Consider the following 20,295-nt stretch of genomic DNA (forward strand, 5'->3'; position numbering starts at 1 on the left):
TTCTTGTCTTCATTTTTGCTACCCCATTTTGTCCATGTTTCTCCTTCTCATTCTTCAGTGAAAAAAAACCAACAATTTCTAAAATGTAATTATCTTCTATTCAATTGTTCTTCTGGTTACAGCCATTCATCGATTCCTGTTAGTCCAGTAGTCTGCTCTCCGGGTCCTCCTGTTCACTGGGTATCATCATAGCTTTAATTGTTTGTGCAGGATACTCTTCCTGCCATCGTATCTATCTGAACCCCATCATTGCCTCTAGCTGCATTAAGTTTCAGAAGTGCCCCAATGACTTACAAGGCCAAGACTCCCTTTTCAAATGTGATTTGGGCACTTAGGCATTGGTGGGAATTAGGCTCCTAAATCACACAAGTGCTCTGGAATTTTTTGCCCTTTGATAGCAAGGACTGCAGAGGGACCAAAGAGGCACCATGCAGTTAGTTGCTTCAGTAATGCCTTCACCTACATACACATGCATACTTATTTTTGTTGAGTGGCTGTGTAGAGCACAATGTCACCCTCGATGGAGTATGTTAGTTGAGGCACTTAGAAGCATAATGTATGGAGTACTTTTTTGTCAGAGTTTTCAGATTTGTCGAAATCTAAATGTTCTGCAAAAGTGTTTAAATTCTGATGAAACTGTCAGAAACTAGGCATGTTTCCATTGTAAAAATACTTGGTTTCCTGCCAGTTCACCTGCCTGGCTTCTTGGAAGCTTGTCTCATAAGCTGACAAGAAGTTGGGAGCCTGAAGCTCTGGCAATTTCATCTCCTAAGTTTCCAAGCTCATTGCTCTTCAGCAGCTTGGGCTTTTTGGAATTTGTAAGGCTTCCATCTCCCTGGCAGTCAACTTAGGCTGTGCAGCTTTGGAGCTTCTAGGCTGCCTAGCTCACAGTAGTTCCATTTTATGGAGTATTGGCAAATTTTGGTTTAATTCCAGTAATTATGTACCTCAATGTAGTGTAAAGGATGCTTTGGGATAATTTAAAAAAAATTGTAAGTAATGAGATGTGTATGTTTGACATTCTTACTTATGTCTTGTTCATGTTGTCTATTTATGTACTCCTTTTGTAAATGCTCATATATGAAGGTAGTCCAGTTTATTGAATAGGGATACTTAGATTAATAAAGTTACAAGTCTGCGTAAAGTAATTTGCAGAACTATGGCTGAAAGAGTTACAGAGTCTTCCTACGTATATGTTCAGGGCATCTGGAGCAGTTATAGTGCACAGAGACGGTGGCAATTTCTGACTGCTAATGTGCCCCCCCCCCCCCCCCCAGTGCAATTGTGTGGCTGGGCTAGCAGCAGCTATTTCTTAATCTTCTCCCTAAATCAGCACCAGGGGCTACTGCCCTAGTTGCCCTGCCTTAGTTCTGCTGCTAGTTTAGTGCCTAGTATTAGTTGGGGTACTGATTGAGGTCTTTAAAGACTAGCATAATAAAAATACTCAACAATGATTGATGATACATTCTCTCTATCAGAGGTATGTATTGTAATACCAAACTTACTAAAGCACTTGCACATATTTTCATGTCCCATTGATTACAATGGAACATAAGCAAGTACTTAATCCTGAACTGAAGCTTAATTAGATATTTATTATACATTTGTTTCAACTAGCAAAATAGTCTTCCATATATAGATAGATATGAAATTCAGAGGATGAGTCAGCTAAATGTGTATATCTGTGCAGGAGAGCTTTTCTTAGATGAAACCAGAGATACCACGCAGTCTGTGTCCATCTCCTAAAAGCATAAGTGAGGGAAAATATCCATATTTGTTAACTGAAGGTTCAGATAAGTGGTGTTTAAAATAGAGATGAAGATCACAGCTCCCCATGTAATAATACAAAAATGCACAAGTGGAATGTACTCCACTACAGAGGAGTTTTTTTCAATAAATTTAGACTAGCAAACATACAGCTAGCTCCATTTGTTTTTTTGTGCCTATACTCTGCTAGCTAGCTGACAGTATTGGCTAGTGCAGTAATTATTTAGCTATAGATGAACTCTAAAATTTAATTTCAGAATAAAAAAAATCTCTTAATCTGAGCTAGAAATAAATGACCACTTGATTTGAATCAAGGATGCTATAACAACTTACTGATTTTTCAGAGGAATGGACTTGTTTTAAGATACTCTAGAAGAACAAGACTGTTTTCCTTAACTCTTTTTTTCTTTTTTGTATGACACCATCAAACTGAGTCTGCTTTGTTGCAAGTAAATTTTGTACCTTAAAAACCAAATGCTAATGCTCAGTTGCAACAAAGATGAAGGATGCATAATTACCTGAAAAGATAGATAGGTTTAGTGTCATGTTAATTATTTTCTCATTTGCATAACTAACTGGTGAGTGTAATTAGGTTAATTAGGCTGCAGAACAATCTTGTGATTCTACTGTATCAGATTTGCAAAATTCCACATAGAAAATCCCACTTGGAATCCAGTGTGGGCAGCATGCTGATACGACACAGAAATGTTAGTGCATATACAGGATATGCCAGATTTATCCCAGGGAAATAAAATTGAATTTAACAATTCAGTAATTCTCCAAGGATAGGAAAACAAATACGTTTCATACCCTACACTTTCCAGCTTGTCAACTTCCACACATAACTTGCCATTCACTTTGAATCACATTTTCCCTACTGTAATGTACCAGCAAGTAAACTGCCATTTTTTTATTTACAAAGACTGAATGATTATACCAATGGAAGTCCAAAAACACTAGCATTTTTCAACAAATAAAATATATTATGCACTGTTTATCACATCCTATAATCTTGTAGGTATGGAAAAAATGAAAATACACTATGGTATGACATACTGTAATATAATTGTGCAGTTTGGAAACCTTGGAAAGGAATTACTCTACATTGCTATGGGTCAGCTCCGTTACTGCTTGTTTCTATATCAGGTAGCTTTTAGAATAATAGATGAAGCATAGTCAAACTCATTGAAATATAAGTTCCATTCATTACATTTATTCTGAATCTCATGTTATCTGGAATTATTGGTTTGCATCCCAACAGGATTGATTTGCCCTTAATTTTTCTAAGGCTGATAAATTGAGTTTCTGGTGAGTTACTGGGAGGGGGGGGTGAATTTTTTGAGACCTTAAAATGACATTTCGATCTGTTCTTCAGAGAGATTAAGAAAGCTCTCACAACATTTTCAGTAAAAAGTTGGAGTTTACCCTGGTACTCTTGGGCAATTTTTTCTTTTCAATCTGTTGCATGGTGCCCTTTGTGTGTCCGTTCACCTGCCTTTTTTCTTCTTCTTTTTTTTTTTTTTTTGGTTTTAATACAATCTGAATCATTTGGGATTGTAAACTGTATAAATGAAGGGGATTTTTTTTCTTCATGTACAGCACTTTACCAAAGTTTAAATTCTTTATTTCATTGTAAAGTCTCTTACCCCTTAAGTCATGAAATATAGAAACTTTGGCTTTGGATAAAGGGTGTCGTGGTGAATGTGAATCATGATGTGCAGTGTAGCTTTCCTCATAAGATGATTTTTATGTGATTATCTATAGAAGCTAACTTTCATGTAAGATAATTCCTTCATACACATTTGTTACATTAAGAAATATATAACATTCCCAAGCTATGTACCATTTTACTCAACTTCACTTCATTCATGAAAAGGATTAAATGTCCTCTGTTTGTAAACAATTGTACAGCACAGCAAAGAATGCTGTATCTGTATCTTAATGGAAACAACAGTACCCAGAAGGATTATTGGTGTCAGTTTCTCAGTTATAATGTTGGGACAGTAAAACAAAGTATTCCCAAGTGATTATTCCATGCCCTACATCTTACAAAGGACTGCTGATATTATTGTACCATGTTGTATACTTTTACTAAGCCAGTCGTCTTACCGAGGAGTGAGCTAGTATCAAACAGAGATGGCTCTTCCAGGTTGGCTATCATGTTTTACTCATACTGAAAAAACTGGTGACAGAATTAGTGAAATTTTGTTCAGCTTTACAACCTGCTAGATATCCTTGCATGTTCAAGGCATAAATATATATTTGAAACATATTTTGAAGTCCTCAGAATTTCAAGAAAATATGTGTAGCAGGGAGAGTGACTATAGAAGAACATGCATCTAACTTCCAAATGCTAGCTTGGGTAGACCATGTTTGGCCCTTTCTTAATTTCCGTTCCCAGTGTTACACTTTTTACATTGAATATTTGGAGACTGACTGACTGGTCCTTACAAGAAAACCTATATTCACTCGTATACATTGGGTGTTTATAAATGTATATGTATAAATAAGCACAAAGAAAAGTGTGTTATTTATTTTCTATTCAATTTTCTTTAGTCTCTTAATTAAAAGGTAACACCCACTTTATGTAATCAGACAACTGGCATCTGTGGCACGGATGTTATTTTAAATGTAGGATCATACTGGTTGCTAAAAAAAACAAAAAAACCCCCAAAACTCCTAACCCATCTCAGCAGAGCTTTAAACATTCCTAACCTGACCCTTCACAATATTTGGAGCTAAAATTAATTTTAACAGTTATTAATTTTGTCCGTGAAATTCTTGGATTCATTTGAAAGCTGGGTATTTGGAAGTGCACACAACTCTAGGTTATACAGTATAGATTTGTGTGTGCTAAAACAAAGAGAGGGTTACTAGATGAGAATCTACTTGCTATCTGTGAAGATGAGTTTTAGTAAATTAGGAAACCAGACAGGGCCAAGTAATTAACCTGTCTGCCTGAAAAGGTGAAAGGGGTTATTTTCATTTTAGCTCAGTGAAGCCTTCTGTTCCATTGTACACACAGTTAATTTAAACACATACATTGTCATCCAAGCTTTCCCATTACAAAGAGCAATAAAGAAGCAATTTGAATTCACAGTTTACTACTGCCAAAAGTAATACCAACAGGGAAATGTGCAAAGGGACAGCATACAAGGAAAGGGCAGAGGTATAAAATACCTCAGGTAATCCAAAATGTTTCATTTAAACCAGACACTTCGGAGGTTATTCTTTCCTTAACTCATCCCATTGCCCTTACAGGTGCTGGGGACTGAGGTGCACAATATATATTCAATAACTTTCCCAGTATTGCCCAGGAAATCTGTGGCAGATTCAGGAACTGCCCCCAGTTCTCCTGCAGTTCAGTGCCAATCTTTCTAGTAATAGAGTACCGGGAACTGAACAAAATATGCCAGCAGAATTTGCACTGAAACTAGTTATTTCTTCCCTTCTCCAGCCAGAAAGAAGTACTTTAGCTATGTATCCCAAATTATTTTAGACTTTTTTGCAGCCACATTGCATTGCATACTCATTCCTACTTTTAACTAACTTACTTCTATTGTGATAATGTTTAAAAGTTCCATCAGGGTCATGTTTCCACCACTGTGAGATGCAGGGGATGTGGACATTAGTCTGGTTGTACAATTAATTCCTTTTAAAAGCTGCCACTGACTTCAGAAGAGTCAGCTGATAACAAGAACCTGTTGGCTTCCTATCACAAGTTTCCTGTGCCAGTAGTTCAGATAAAAGAAGGTCTGTTAAGACCGTTACTCTCCTCATCTTCCTAAATCCTCTACTGTCCATAATCTCACAAAAAAATTGTTGTTCATTTCTTTGAATCTTTTATAGAATGGGATCCAGACAGATTGGAGATTTCTGTAAACCTTAGGCCAGAGTCTCTTCTCCACTGGGCCAAGACAACTGGAGTTACTACTCCACTCAGCAGCCTTGGGCTGTTCTCCCTAAAAGGTCATCCACAAGGTGGAGTAGCTGAAATGGGGCAGGGAATTATATAAACTGGCTAAACTAGTTGTACAGCATCTGGAGGCTCCACACACCAGAGAAACCCCTAGGCACAGCTGCATATTTATAACCTCGTTGCACTGCTGGAGTAACAGGCATGCAAAAAGCCCAAGGCAAAAGAGCTCTAATTATCATGCTTAACTCAAAGCATCCTAGATTAGGTCAGGAGCGAAAAGAACAGGCCAGTGGGAGGGCTTGAAGCCTGTCTGTACTGGCTAAGGCCAGCAGGCTGGGGGCTTTCTCACATGCCTCCCAGGAGGCTGCTGGAGAATGCTGAGCCTAGCTGAGCCGCCAGGAAACCTGGATTGGCTAGTGCGATCCCTCTCCCCAGCCCCATCCTCCCACCAGCTGGCTGCTGGGAAGAGAATGAGGGGACCAGAACCCCCTGCTGTGCCCTGCTAGGGCTGGACCTGCATAGCAGGGGAGCTCCATTCCCTCTCCTTCCCATCCTCATTTCCTTGTGCAGAAAAAAGTCATATATAGCTTCCCGGGTGGGGAAGGGGAGGGTTGGGCCAACATCTATGCTAGCCCCGGCAGCCTTACCTAGGGTCCTGGGGACCTCCAAGGGCAGCAGCAGTGCTGAGCTGGCCACGTAGAGCCTGGCTAGCAGTGTGTGGCTCTGACTGGCCAGGCTTCCTTTCTGGAGGCACATGCTGCTTCCGTGTATGCCATGCTACACAGTGCCACTTTTTTCAGCAGCGCTTTGGTTTTTGTGGATTTTTTTTTACACCAGAATCTCCCAATGTCAAAAAAACACAGCGCGCTACAAATTAGCATGGTGAACAGGTAGGTGCACGTGCACTGCATGCAGTTTGCGGTGCCTCAAACTGCTTTGAGGCACCACAAAACCACATGTGCACACTCATCGGGACGTGTCCCTTGTGCTAAGAACCACATCATCACCTGTGCTTGTGCAATTCCCAGCACAATGGCACTGTATCCTGACTGTGGCCACTAGGTTTCCTTGTATTACAAATTGTGCCAAATCACAAACTGTTAGACTCTGTCATTGTTTCCTAAAAGAGATGGTGGAAGCCCCATTACACAACTCTTAAAATTAATTGGTCAAAACATCCTAAATGAGAAAATCCTGCACTAGGTTTTCTATTAGTTTTATAGACAATCTTTGGCTTGTGTTGTCTGTTTTCTTTCTCATCTGATGATGAAAGCATAGAACTACCATTTATACCAATTGTTTTTGTCTTCAAAATGCAGCTTTTAAAAAGAATAGATATAGTTTTTTGTTGATCAGTGGGCTTATGATTCAGCCAAGTGTTTAACTATTGGGTCAACAAGTGTGTTTTTGCTTATACTAATATACTGGGAAGACATGTTAAGATGCATCTTTCTTTCCTCCTTCACTTCTCAGGTTTTGAAAATCCTCCCCCTCATTCATCCCACACTCTTTAGTGCTATGCAGTTTAATTTGGCTTTGAAAGCGGTCTAGAATTTAAATGTTTTAATGAACATTTCTTATAGGGTAGTTTAAACAGTATTTATATGCTGGCTTTTGTTTTACTCAAAATTGGGATTACCCTAACCATAATCTTGGTTTAGCATTTTTATATCTAAATGTTAAACTTGGGAACGTTTCCCATTGTACTATATAAGAGATGAGTAAGGAGGTTTAGCAAGGTTCAGTTGTATTGTAGAGTACGAACAAGACTATATGAAACAATTCATAACCATGACCATTAAAAGGAGGAAGAGGGGAAAAAAAGACAATACATTCTGGATTTAATGAACTAAAACTAATGTGTTTTCATTAAAAAAAATACTTCATCTTCCATGATAGCTTAATAAAATATTATTTCTTTCCATTTAGATGAGGCAAAGTACATCACACTAGAAGATGTTAAGCATGTGTGTGGCATGCATCTTGTAGGCATAGTAGTTTGCCACTGTTCGTGCAGTTTAGGTATGTAGACACGATGGTGTTCTGGTATCTCAGAGTGACACACGTACTTTGAGTAATTATTACTAAATTACAATACCTAACTACAATTTAGTCTGGAAATGATACACTTGCTGCCTTTCATCAGAAGACCATAGAAGTTTCCCTTTACAACCATTGTACAACTGCAGGCTTTGTTTTTCTTTGTCATTTGCTCAGAGTAATGTCTTCAGGTGCTTCAGTCAAGGATCAGGTGAAAGTAAGAGATCAGGTAATAGCAGTGTGTGAACGTTTTGCATAGAAAATATTAATCTGAGCTTGTCACATGCCTAGCAGGTAAAAACTACCTAGAGGCAAGGTTATGCATTATTTCAGTGTAGGTCTGTATGGGGAAGAAACAGGCTGGTGGAAATAAGCAGAGCAGAACAGGCTGAATGGAAATGGTGGTAAGATGGTCTGTGCAGGTACATTCCCTCAGGCCAGGACCATATACTGCCTAGGATGGAAGGGATGATTCTAGCCACTAAAATTTAGGAGTACAACTTGGCAAACTTAACTAATTTAAACTAATATTCAGGAAACAATATTTCCTGAAACTGAAATAATTGGATTTTGGTTTTATTATGAAAACCTGAGTTTACTTAATCATGTTTGACATTTGTTTTCTCTGGGTGATATTATTTCAAAATGTGCTAATTGCTTCTTGTAATCTCTATAATCTATAAATATTAATGCTCATGCAATGTTAATAACAGCTGATAAAAACAAAATACAGAAAAATGAGCAATTCAATTAATCAATTTAAATTGATTTCATGACTACATAGATAATTACTAAATTGTCAAAACACCAATAATGGTTCCTGTTGAACTATAGTATGTGGTAGATTGAATATTTTATGTAGACTAAATAAGATTATGTGATTTCTTTACCAAAATGTTTAAGGCCATTTCATTTGAAGTCACGGAAATAAAATTAAAGAGACCCTTCAATTTAAGGGAAAATTAAAGGGCTGAGATGATTGATATATGCAAAATTTGACCAACATTTTACATTATTTTCTGACCCCTTTTTCTTGTAAATTACATGCAATAATTAATTTATGTTTATTTTTTCAGAACAAATAAAAATAAAAATAAAATTAATTACTGCAGGCCAGAATGTTTCTGTATTCCTATAACAAAAACTGGGTGTACACGTTAAAGAATAGATTAAACTGGATTCTATTTTCAAGCTTCCAGGTGGTTATTATATAACTGGATATTAAAGTATATAAAAATATTGAAAATATTTCAGTACTTTCCTTTTAAGGACTGAGAAGTTTATATTTAATTCATCAGCCTCATACTCTCTGATCTGTAGTGTTTCCTTCTTTAAAATCAATATGTGTCATAGAGATGGTCTCAAAGAACTTCCCTGGACCCCAGGGGAGTAATCTTGTACCCATTGATCAGCCCCGCATTTTATTTTACCCTCTAAGGTGATATTTCAAAGTGCCTTGCTTACAGTTCAGATGTAATTACTAACATCTGGTCCTACTGATTTCAACACATCTCTTCTTCTTGGCTTTGCAGTAGCATCATTCAAGTTCCAGGCATTCTGTTTAGAACTTGACTTTTATTGTTCATTTAGTAGAGATGAGACAAACCTGAAAGCAGTTTGGCTATCTGAAAAAAGAAGGTACCTGGCAGCGGCCTACAGATGAGAACACATGGCGATGGCACTGACAAAACTTCATACCGATTATAAAAATTACAGAGAAACTTGTAGGGATGCCAAGGGTACGGTAGAAGGTTTTTATTTTCATTGAAATTGTTATTTTTTAATTTTTGTTAAAATTATTCTTTTTTTTTCCTCGTATACACTTGACTCTGGATTAATTATTAAGATAACAGAATCCCAAGTGCTTGCCTATGAGCCATGTCCTCTCACAGTACATTAATAAAGTTGTAATATACAGGTGCTTTTCTGACATACCACATGCAGATATCCCCACTGTGATTTCATTTAATAGTTATGACTTACAAATAACAGCCAAAAAAATTCTGTGTACAAACTAACACAATTAAGCATGTCCATATCTTCACATTCTGGATATTTAAATATATATAGGCATGTAGAACATCTCAGTATTGTGTCAAAGTAGCTGTAACCTGCAATAGAATAATTATATATATATATTAGGGGTGCATCAATAGAGATTTTATAGGCTGATACCGATGGCTGATTTTTAATCAGCCATATCACCCAATACAGATCTGATTCTGATATGCACCCCTGCACTGTGGAGAGCAGCGTCCAGCTGGTAAGTCTGTTGTGGGGGAAGTAGGGAAGGAAGAGATGTGGGGGGTCAAGTTGAGGACCCAGCGATGAGGGAGGGAGTGGGGCTGGGGCTGGGGCTGCCCATGTGGGGCGGGGCATGGGACAGAGCTGCAGCTCGTCCAGGGGGTATGGGGATGGAGGCAGGGTGGCTCCTGCTGCTGCACACACCCCAGGAGGGGTGACTGCAATCCCCTCCCCCACCAACCTTCTTCCTAGCTTTGCCACCACCCGTCCTGAGCACAGCACGGGCCAGCCCCCCCTCTGGGAAGGGTCTGGCACAGCCTTGAACCCAGCCCACAGTGGCAGCCTACCCTGTCCCATGCAGATCCAGGGGCACAGGCATCCCATGTCCTCTCCGGGTGTTTGCAGCAGCAGAAGTTACCCCACTTCCCACACCTCTGGACAAGCCATAGCTGTGTCCCATGTCCTGCCCTACTCCAGCTGGGCACTGCCTGCCCCTGCTGCATCCCCAGCCCCACTCCTGCCCTCACCACGGGGGCCTCAATTTGCCCCCCCATACCCCTTCCCCCACAACGTACTTACCAGTGGACCTGGCTGCTTTCCACACTACTGGGCTGCGCAGCTCGCTGCCTTCATGCTGTGATGCGGCTGCACACATGCACTTGGCATTTACCAGCCACATTATTGGCCTCATCAGACAAAAAAAGCCGATTGCCCATACTCTTAATTTGCCTCATATCGGTGCTGATCTGATATGGGACCAATGTATCGGTGCACCTCGCTATATTTATTTATTTGTTTTTATATATTTATTTATATTAGAAGTGCACCAATACATTGGTCCCATAAATTCTTCATATATAAAGAATGCCTTTAGTCTTATCTCAAAATACTTTATTAACATAAATGAACTAAGGCTCTTAGGTTTCAATGGCTTCTGAAGAAAAGTGTCATTCTCCCGCTGTTTTACGTGAATATGGGTCATAGGCTCCTGGCACGTTACATTTAAAGTACTATGAAAGTGTTAATGGAACAATAAATTGGAGCAATATCATGGCACACATTCAAAGCAATTTATCACATGATAATGAGCCACAAAACTAGCCACCCAGCCTCAAAGATGTTACGTATTAAAAGAAAAATATTTGTACAGCTTTTCGGTTTTGACTTTAATACAAATATGTGGCATGTTACACACACAGTGATAAATCTGGCCAGGTCCTCCAGCATCCCAGGGTGGAGTATAGTCTCCTCACTTCCCCCTTCCTACAAGGAGACTCACTGTTTCTTAGTGCTGAACTCTGCTGCTCCAGGGTGCCTCAGCAGGAGATGTGGTAACTAACTAAATCAGAGATGCATAAACTTTTATGAGCTCAAGCTCACTTCATCAGTAGATGTCATGACTCACTGCTCTTCCTCCCTTTCTCCATCCAGCTTTCAAGACTTAAGGAGCCATTTCTCACCTCTCATCTATGAGAGCCAAACAAATTCGGGACATGACAGACTTTACCTGCACACAGTAGCTACGTGTTGGAGAGAAAGGAAAAGCACATATATACGCAAGGTGGTGAAAGAACAATAAAGTGTCCCAGAAGAGTTTGAGCCCTGCTGCTCCTGCCTGCTTTTCTTCTCCTGTTTCTCCACCCCTCTCACCCTTTCTGTCTCCCCTGATCTATGCAAGGGTTGAGAGGGCAGCTGCTTCACCCAACTGATGAGCTCAAAGCTCAATTCTTATTAGCAGCTCAGCTGAAGGTGGCAGTGGGGAGATAAACAGTCCTGGCCAGCAGCTCTCTAGCTCCCCTTGCTGGCAAGTGCTGGCAGAGCAAGTTTCCAGGATGTTTTTTTTCTTTTCTGGATAGCTTGCCCTGTGAACCCAAAGCAGGTCACATGGAAAGATAGTTTCTTTTGAGCAATATTACCTGTTGCTTGATAAAAATAACATCTTCCAAGGGCTGTAGAAATGTTGAGCCACATTTTCCAATGTAGCCTTATAGTTGTTGAACATTTACTGCTGTTAATACTTTATAAACCTGAAAACTGGACCCTGGGGGCTAAACTTTCCAAAGTGGTTGGCCAAATTAGCCTGCTAAATCCTTACTTAGGCACCAAACTAAAAATGGGCAACTTTTCAAGGAATCAACTAACTTTTCAAGGAATCAAGAAAATAGGGGTTCAGCAACTCCAGAAACCATGCACCTTAGATTTAATTGCCTGTATCTGATTGAGGCACTATTAGTAAATTAGCATTACTGCAGCTGCTAGCAATATGTAGATCACTGAGGTTTTACCCCAGTCAGGACAGGTTCAATAGCAGTAGACTACTTAATATTGGTGATCCAATTTCATCTGAACTAAGATAGATATTTGTATTCAATGAGAATGCTGTGAAATAACTGGATCCCACTGGGGAAAAAATACATGCATCACTTGAAAAAAAATTTCTGGAATCAAAATTTTCCAGCTATACCTATTTGAAAATTGTTATAATTTGTTATTAATAAAAAGTTTGAATCTAGAGGAAAAATGTTATTGAAAATGATCAATAATTTAAAATGTTTAATTAATGTGACATTTTTATTACAATTTCAAGTGGGAAAAATATTCCAACTAAAATTGATTCAGATCATGTTGTTCTTGTTCTTCATTTGTTTAATTCCTCATAATGGAAGCAAAGGGTGCAGGGGGAAAGAAAGTTTCTTCTGAATAAAAGTTAATAATATTTTTTTCAATTTGAATCTTAAAAAATTGTTTATATACAAGTTCAGAAAATGATTTCATTTCCTTCAGAGAGGTTCCCCATTCAACTTACCCCCTCAGCATGGTATTCATTTCCTAGCTGCCTCTACTTCCACTGTTTTATTCAACATACTTGTGTGGGGTAGTGCTTTTTGTGAGAAGGTAGTGCAGTCTTTCTTGGCCTTCTTGGTGAAGATGCCAGTTGACCTGGTTTCTTCAAATGGTTCCATGCACACAAGTTTCAAAAGTTTTTGGCCTTTGTTTTGAAAACTAAGCACCTGAAAATTGAGACATCCTAAATTAGAAAGTACTTTTGAATAGCTGTGCTTATTATGCCCAGGATCTATAGACTATGTACAGCTAAGTTGCCTGACACCTAGTTACTGTGCTTTAATCAGTTTTTCTAGGTTGACCTGCACTGTGATCCTACTTTGATTTCTGAACTTAGACGTTATTGTTATAAAATGCAATGCAATGAATATCACTGTAGTTCTTGGAAAAGTTTCTTATGGCTCTCAATAAAAGATTAAAAGAGAGATTCTATGATTTGTGGACTAAAGTTTTCTTTTAATAATGAATGTTGTCAACATGAATTATTTTTGCACATTTACTTAAAGTTGGTGTACATAACTAACTGTAGGCAGGAATAAATTAATTGGTAATTAAATAAGCCTCCTTGTTTGAAATGACGGTCTCTTACTGTAGGCATGGAGTCTGTTTAAAAGAGATTTTGAGCTTAGTAGTGTTAAGAGACCCTGGCTGTATCCTTCTGCCCCTTGCATACTATGCTCCCATAGTTACATATATTAAATATATTCTGTTGTTCCAGATGTCAGTGGCAGTTGAAAGATTGCATTCCTCATCCAACAACTGAATTATGACACTTGTCATATAACAATTAAATGACTTTTATCCAGTTCAGAGATACATAGCTTTCATAGGTAACAGCCTACTTTGTCTGTAGTCTGTAAGGTGCCATCCGTTCCTGCCTTCTGCCTGACTTCATACTCACACAGCTAACTACCTCTCTTATCCAGATACCTTTAATATTACCTGTAGAAACATTTATATTTAGGGTCAAATCCTGCCTCCCTCAGCTCCTGAGATTTTAAGAACTAAAATGCAACAGTTTTCACCCCCTTTCCTCGTATCCTGTAAATCCTGTGGAGGTCTGCTTAGTACAAGACAAGGATTTGGTTTATTTGAACATAAAAACATTTAAATAATGTAAATTTATAAATGCTTGATATTGAGCCAGAACAAATCTTTTGTAAAGAGATACTGCTCCTCAAATAATGCAGCAAACAGAGTAACATGAGCTAACATTTCATCTGCACCTGTTGGTGAAAATACATTACTTATTGGCTCTTAAGATGCATGAGATTTGCAATTAGTTTAGTCATTTTGTATGTTTATTTTCAATTCAAACTGTGCAGTAAAGCAATCAGATTCTTGTAGATTAAAAAAATTACTGGAAGCAATTTGTTTTCATGCATGAAAATTCAATACAATATGGTTTTCTGTTATTTAATCTCAGTTTGTTTGGAATATAATTGACTGCAATAAGGGACAGTAGGAGTCATATAAATATTGGGTTAATGAGAATTCAGAAGTGAATTAGTGTGCCTACATGAATATCAGCTTTTGTGTCTGGAATGTACTATGAGTCTAACAGAATCTGCTGTTCTTCAAAACTATTCATTCTTTTTTTAGCTGCTTTGTTTTTGGTTAGAGCCTGGCCATTGTCCAACCATTTTTGTGTGGTGTAATACCTTGCTCCACACATCCAGTTGAACTGCTTTCCAGGAAGATCAGTGGATCAGTGGTGGAAGAACTATACTCCAAATTCTGTTTTGTCTACACCTGTGTAGACCAAACATGCACAACTTAATTTAGAGTAGATACTCTGTATTCTCAGCAGAATAATGGGAAGACGAATCTGGCCCCATATGTTTGCTTTTTATTCTACAACAAAAAAATGAACTTGCTTCTTGCATTTTTTCACAGACTACTTATTTTATTTAAATACATTTTTTTTCCTTAGAGAATAAGATCAAAAAGCACTCCAACCAGATTGCAGAGAGCTTTTTCCCTATCAGCTCTCAGCACTCCTTTCTCTTCAGGCAAATTAGACAGTGTTAGACTTTAACACAGTTTTAGAGCTGCCTGAAAAAGGAAACAAATATAAATGAAAAAAAAACCACTGTATTTTTTCCCCTTATTTCATTGACATTGTAATATTTTGAAAATTCTGATCTGCTCTCAGTTGAAGTCTGTATGTTGATTAGAATTGAGCACGATGGATAAACTTGGAGAATATTGTAGCTGGACTTAAAAATGTAAAATATACTCATGTTCTCCCTCTTCCATCTGATGACATTGTTGGACCTAAGACCTACAGCACTAGCTGCTTTTCCCTTTACAACACTTACATGCTAGATGTGAATGCACCGTTTTTCGTTTTCTTCTAAATACCTCCAGTGGTTCTCATGCAAAATAACTTTGATGTTTCTTTATCATATATCATGGTCAAGTCATACCACCAAGGTCACTGGAAGCCGTCTCCATATCCATCATGGCCTTTGCACCTTTTCTGTCATAGCTCCAAAAGAAGTGGAAATTTTCCTTTGGACTGGCATCATACCATCAAAATGCATGTTTTTGTGCTTGAGAACTCTTCTCCTTTCATACTGTGCCAAACTTTTTAATGAGATCTGGAAACTGATGATATTCCCTGTGTAGTTCTGCAGTATGAGGTGTTTGTTGCATGCCAATATGGATGATGCCCTTCACTAATTGTTAATCAAAAACAGATAAAAAAAACCATTGATTGGCCATGTATGGTACACAAGAGGTATTTGTAAAGTTTTTGTTTTTAAGTTTAGTTTGCCAAAAATACTTCTGAAAACCATTCAAGTTTCTTGAGTTGGCTACAACTCACAGGAAATGTCACTGCTTTAAGATTGATTAGTGAAGACATTTTGCTAATAAGCAGCTCCATGGGCCACCTGGAACTGCTACAGGGACTACAGCTTGTTTGACAGGAACACAACAGATTACATAATTTCCATTTTTACCTGCTTGTTTATAGATGTACTCCAAAAGGAGCACTATATACATGCCAGACATCAAAGTTCAGCTGCTTTCCAGTTGCCTGTGTTGCAATAAACAGGAGAGGAGAGAAATTGAGGATTTCTTTTAAAAATATTGATTTTTTTTTCATTTATGTGAAGTTGAAAAAATAGGATTTTGCTAACATTTTCACCCACAAAATTAAGATTGAAATTATAAAATTTAAACTCCCAAAAGGTATTCAGAATGTTTTGTGTGTGAAACATAGAGGTAAAACTGAAACTGGTGTTATAATTCTTCAATGAAACATTTAATACCATGAATAAGGACTTTACATACCTGAATCTGCAGTTAAGGTTGGAGCAAATTTCTATTTGGAAACTCTTTGTTTATTTATCACTTTCTCTCACCTTTGAAGAATAAATGTCTTGTCCTTTGACTTATAAGAGATTTAAAAAAAATCTTTAATGAAGAAAAATCCATTCAATAATATTTTTGTGCTTGCTCTTTTTTTATATATTCTTGAGAAATTTTCAGATCATCTTTTAGCATTGGATACTAAAATTAGTGTCATTATAAAAAGCAACAACACCTGTATATTTATATATATTTGATGCTTGAAAATCCTGTTCAGAACAGAACAGTTTTTTCACTGCTTTTTTTCCATGGACCACAATGCAACATAGAACACATGCATTTCCATCACTCATCATTTATTATAAGTGGAGTTTCATTTCCACGAGATGTGTTTGGAACTTGGTGAAATGCAAAAATCTAGAACTCTTGGTTCAGAAATTACACTTTTTATTAGACCAACTAAGAAATTGAAAAAAAAATTATATTTTTCTACAAGCGTTCGGGCTCAAATGCCCTGCATCAGGCTCTGGGAAAATTAAAGATGGTAAAAAGTCCCCAGAGGTAGGAAATAAACTTCCTTTTTGCTCAGAGGGAGCTGGAGATGGAAAATCTGTCCCTCTGGGTCCATGAGAGTGTCTCTGTGAGTTGTTCTGAGTCGCTCTTTGTCGTGTAGATCAGGTAGGATTCCTTCCCTGGAGTGTCAGATGACAAGCAGGGAGGTTTAAAAATCTTTTTTTCTTGTTCTGCAATGAAGCTTAAAATCCTAAATCAGCTAAAATGCAGCATCTTCCATGTTTCAGGGATGTATTTGGTAGCTGTGTTGGTCTCAGACAAAAAGAAATGCAAAAATCAGAAAAAGTTGGGGTTTTTTTGCAATTTCCTAGATGGTCTAATAAAAGGTATCATTTCTGAAACAAGAGTTCTAGATTTTTGCATTTCTTTTCATTTCAAACCAACACAGCTACTAAATGCATCCTTTGGAACTTGGGAGCATTCAGCAAATATATCTGTAACAAATTTGTTCCTTTTTTGTAAGTGTGAGTACTATTAGAACCATTTTCTGCTATCTCGTTTTTGAACTTGTCACTTACACATAAATTTGCAATATAATTTTATATAACAAACTCAAATAATGATATTGCAGGTGTACAGTTGCTTCCTGGGAGGAATAAGTTACCGGAATCACAATCAATAATTGAATGCAGAGCAGCTGCAGATCTGAAAAACATGTTTTTTCTGGTCTCAATATGCCAAATCTTGTCTAATTCCTACACTGAAGGAGATTTGGGTATGGCTAATGCTTATCTGATCAACAACTGAGAATTCTGTGGCTGATATCCTAGACTTCTGGATGATCCCAATCTTATTTTATTTTAATTATTTAACTATGGGTCAGATTATAATTAATGGACCCTCATTTACTTTGACAAGCATTATGGTCCTAGGACTGGTTTCAGTGTTTTCAGTAAGATTTATCTTACAGAAACCAAGATCATACTCAAGGATGCGAGTAAGGATGGCAGGTTCTGACCCTAACTGCAAGCTTATCTCTCTCATTTGGGAAAGCATCTGGTATCAGAAAGCATAGCTAAACACAAGCTTAAATATCAGGACATATCTAATAGGGCTGTGCGAAATTTTGCCAAGTGTTTTGTTTTGAAGCTGTTTTGATGTGTTTTGAGCTCAAAAAAGCGAAATCGAAATGAAACAAAAAGCATCAAAACAGCTTCAAAATAAGGGCATACAAAACATTTCAAAATTTTCAAAACGTTTTGAGTTTCCAATCAGTCCATTGGTGGGAGGCAGGGGAGAGCCAGGGCTGCACTCCGAGTGGCTCTGTAGCCCCATGTAGCTCAGCCCAGTGGGGAGTGCAGCGCTGGCTCTCCCCACCTCCCGCCTCTGGGCTGCGCTCTGTGGGGCTGGTGGAGCCAATCAGCTGGCCTGGGGCTGGCAGCGGGAGGTGGCAGCCCTCCCGGGGGTGCAGATCCCCGGATCTGTGCCCGGATGACAGGAGGCTGCCGCTGCTGAGTGTGGCCAGCAGCAGCATCTGTCTTCCCTGGTGCTGGGGGCTGGGTGCACCCAGTTCCGGTCCCAGGTGGCAGCGGCAGCCTCCTGTCATTCGGCGCAGATCCGAGGGCCCACACCCCTGGGAGGGGTCTGGCACAGCCCTCCTGGGGGTGCGGGCCCCTAGATCTGCACCCTGGATGAGAGGAAGCTCAGACTGGTCCTGTGCATAGGCTGTGCACAGCACCAGACAAGATTGCTTCTGCTGCAGCCTGAGCCACCTCTCATCTGGCATGCAGATTCAGGGGCTCACACCCCTGGGAGGGCTTCTGGGCTGTGCTGGACTGCATGACAGATGAGGGGAAACTGCAATTTACTCTGGTGCTGGGCACACCCTGCACCCAGTGCCGGTCCCAGGTGACAGGGCAGCCTCCTCTCATCTGGGGCTCAGATCCAGGGGCTCACACCCCGGGAGGGCTGCCGGGCTGTGCTGGACTGTGTGCCGGGTGAGGGGAAGCTGCCACTGCTGCCTGGGACAGGCGGCAGCAGCAGCAATCTTCTCCAGTGCTGGGCGTAGCTTGCACCCAGTGCTGGTCCCAGGCAACAGGGCAGCCTCCTGTCATCTAGGGTGCAGATCTGGGGGCTCACACCCCCAGGAGGAGTCTGGCACAGCCCCACAGCCCTCTCAGGGGTGTGGGTCCCTGGATCTCCACCTGGATGACAGGAGGCTGTCACTGCTGCCTGTGGCCAGCAGCAGCATCTGTCTTCCCTGGTGCTGGATGCAGGCTGCGCTCAGCACCGGTCCTAGGTGGCAGCAGCAGCCTCCTTTCATCTGGCACAGATCCAGGGTCCCGCACCCCTGGGAGGAGTCCGGCACAGCCTTGCAGCCCTCCTGGGGGTGTGAACCCCCAGATCTGCATGCCAGATGACAGAAGGCTGCCACTGCCAGCAAATTTTGCTTTCAAGACTTTGAGGTGCAGTTTCTGAGAAACCTCTGCACCTATGTCCTTGAAACTTGGCAGGTACCATGCCCTCAGAAGGGGCTACCACCCTGCAATTTCCATCCAAATCGGGCAACAAATGACAATGTTTTAGGCATTTTCATGATTCCCCATTATAGCCTGTGGGCGAAACGTCAAAACAGCAAATCAGTCTCGATGAAACAAAACAGGACAGTACTTCAATATGAAACGACAGAAGAAACACTGTCCCTTCCAAACAGCAAAATGAATGTCAAAATGAAATGATGGTGTTTCGCACAGCCCTAACAAAGTAACATTACAGTCAGTGGAACTTGGCCATATGTTTCAGTGCTTTTTGAAGTGGAGTTTAGATACAAAAGTTTATGCAAATATATACATGTGCATGGATTAGGATATGAGAAAGATTCAATTTATTGTGATATACTGCTTGATGTGGTTTTACCGTCTATTTATTTCTTCTTCTTTTATCTCATTCCTTGGAGCATCAGTGAATGTAGGAACAACAGCAAAAAAAAAATCAATCCTCTATAGCTATACTGCCACGGGCTATGATCTTGTCAGAGCTCATAAGATAAGCAAGGCTGGGCCCAGTCAGTACTTGGAGACCACCAAGGAAAAAATAAGTCTGAAGAACTGGGAGTTGTGTTAAGATTTTTTTCTAAAAGCTATTCAAGTTGTGGCTTTGGTTTACTTCCTGCAATCCTTTACTAGATGTGTTGCTCTAAATATTTAAATCAAAGGAAATTGCTTTCCTCTTCTTTGGTAATGACATAAAAAGCTGATACCTTAATTGCACAAAATCAAGAAATTTTAAGATGTATTGCTCACAGAATAATCATAATAGTAACTTATTTCCTAGTCCTTATGCCTACAATATGGTCTTTATGTAATCATATAAACCCAGGTCCTTGAGTACCTATGGTACTATTTGATCAACAAAAGTGATTGAGTTCTACAGTACATTTTCTTATAGCTACAGATGCAGAATCATTATGGTAGGATCTATGCCATGTAATGTAGACCATAAACTGATTCTTATTCTTGAAGACAAAGGGCGCCAGACTTTATATGGAGGTGGGAAGTATACTGCAGTTACTTGATTCCAAGATGAGGGTTTTTTCCCCATTTAACATGGTGGGGGGGAAGCCCCACAGAATATAGTATGAGGGCAGTGGG

General features: G+C 39.4%; 1 protein-coding gene and 1 long non-coding RNA gene across 4 annotated transcripts in view; both read left to right on the top strand.

The window, feature by feature from the left end:
* The window catches only part of MARCHF1 (membrane associated ring-CH-type finger 1), a 501,421-nt gene that overhangs the window by 345,223 nt on the left and 135,903 nt on the right, over positions 1-20,295 (top strand). The window lies entirely within an intron of this gene.
* On the top strand, positions 9,177-13,244 carry LOC109281637 (uncharacterized). Its single transcript, XR_002088356.2, has 2 exons — positions 9,177-9,465; positions 11,402-13,244. It is a non-coding gene; the product is annotated as an uncharacterized LOC109281637 (long non-coding RNA).

This window comes from Alligator mississippiensis, chromosome 2, assembly GCF_030867095.1.
Source record: "Alligator mississippiensis isolate rAllMis1 chromosome 2, rAllMis1, whole genome shotgun sequence".
NCBI lineage: Eukaryota > Metazoa > Chordata > Crocodylia > Alligatoridae > Alligator > Alligator mississippiensis.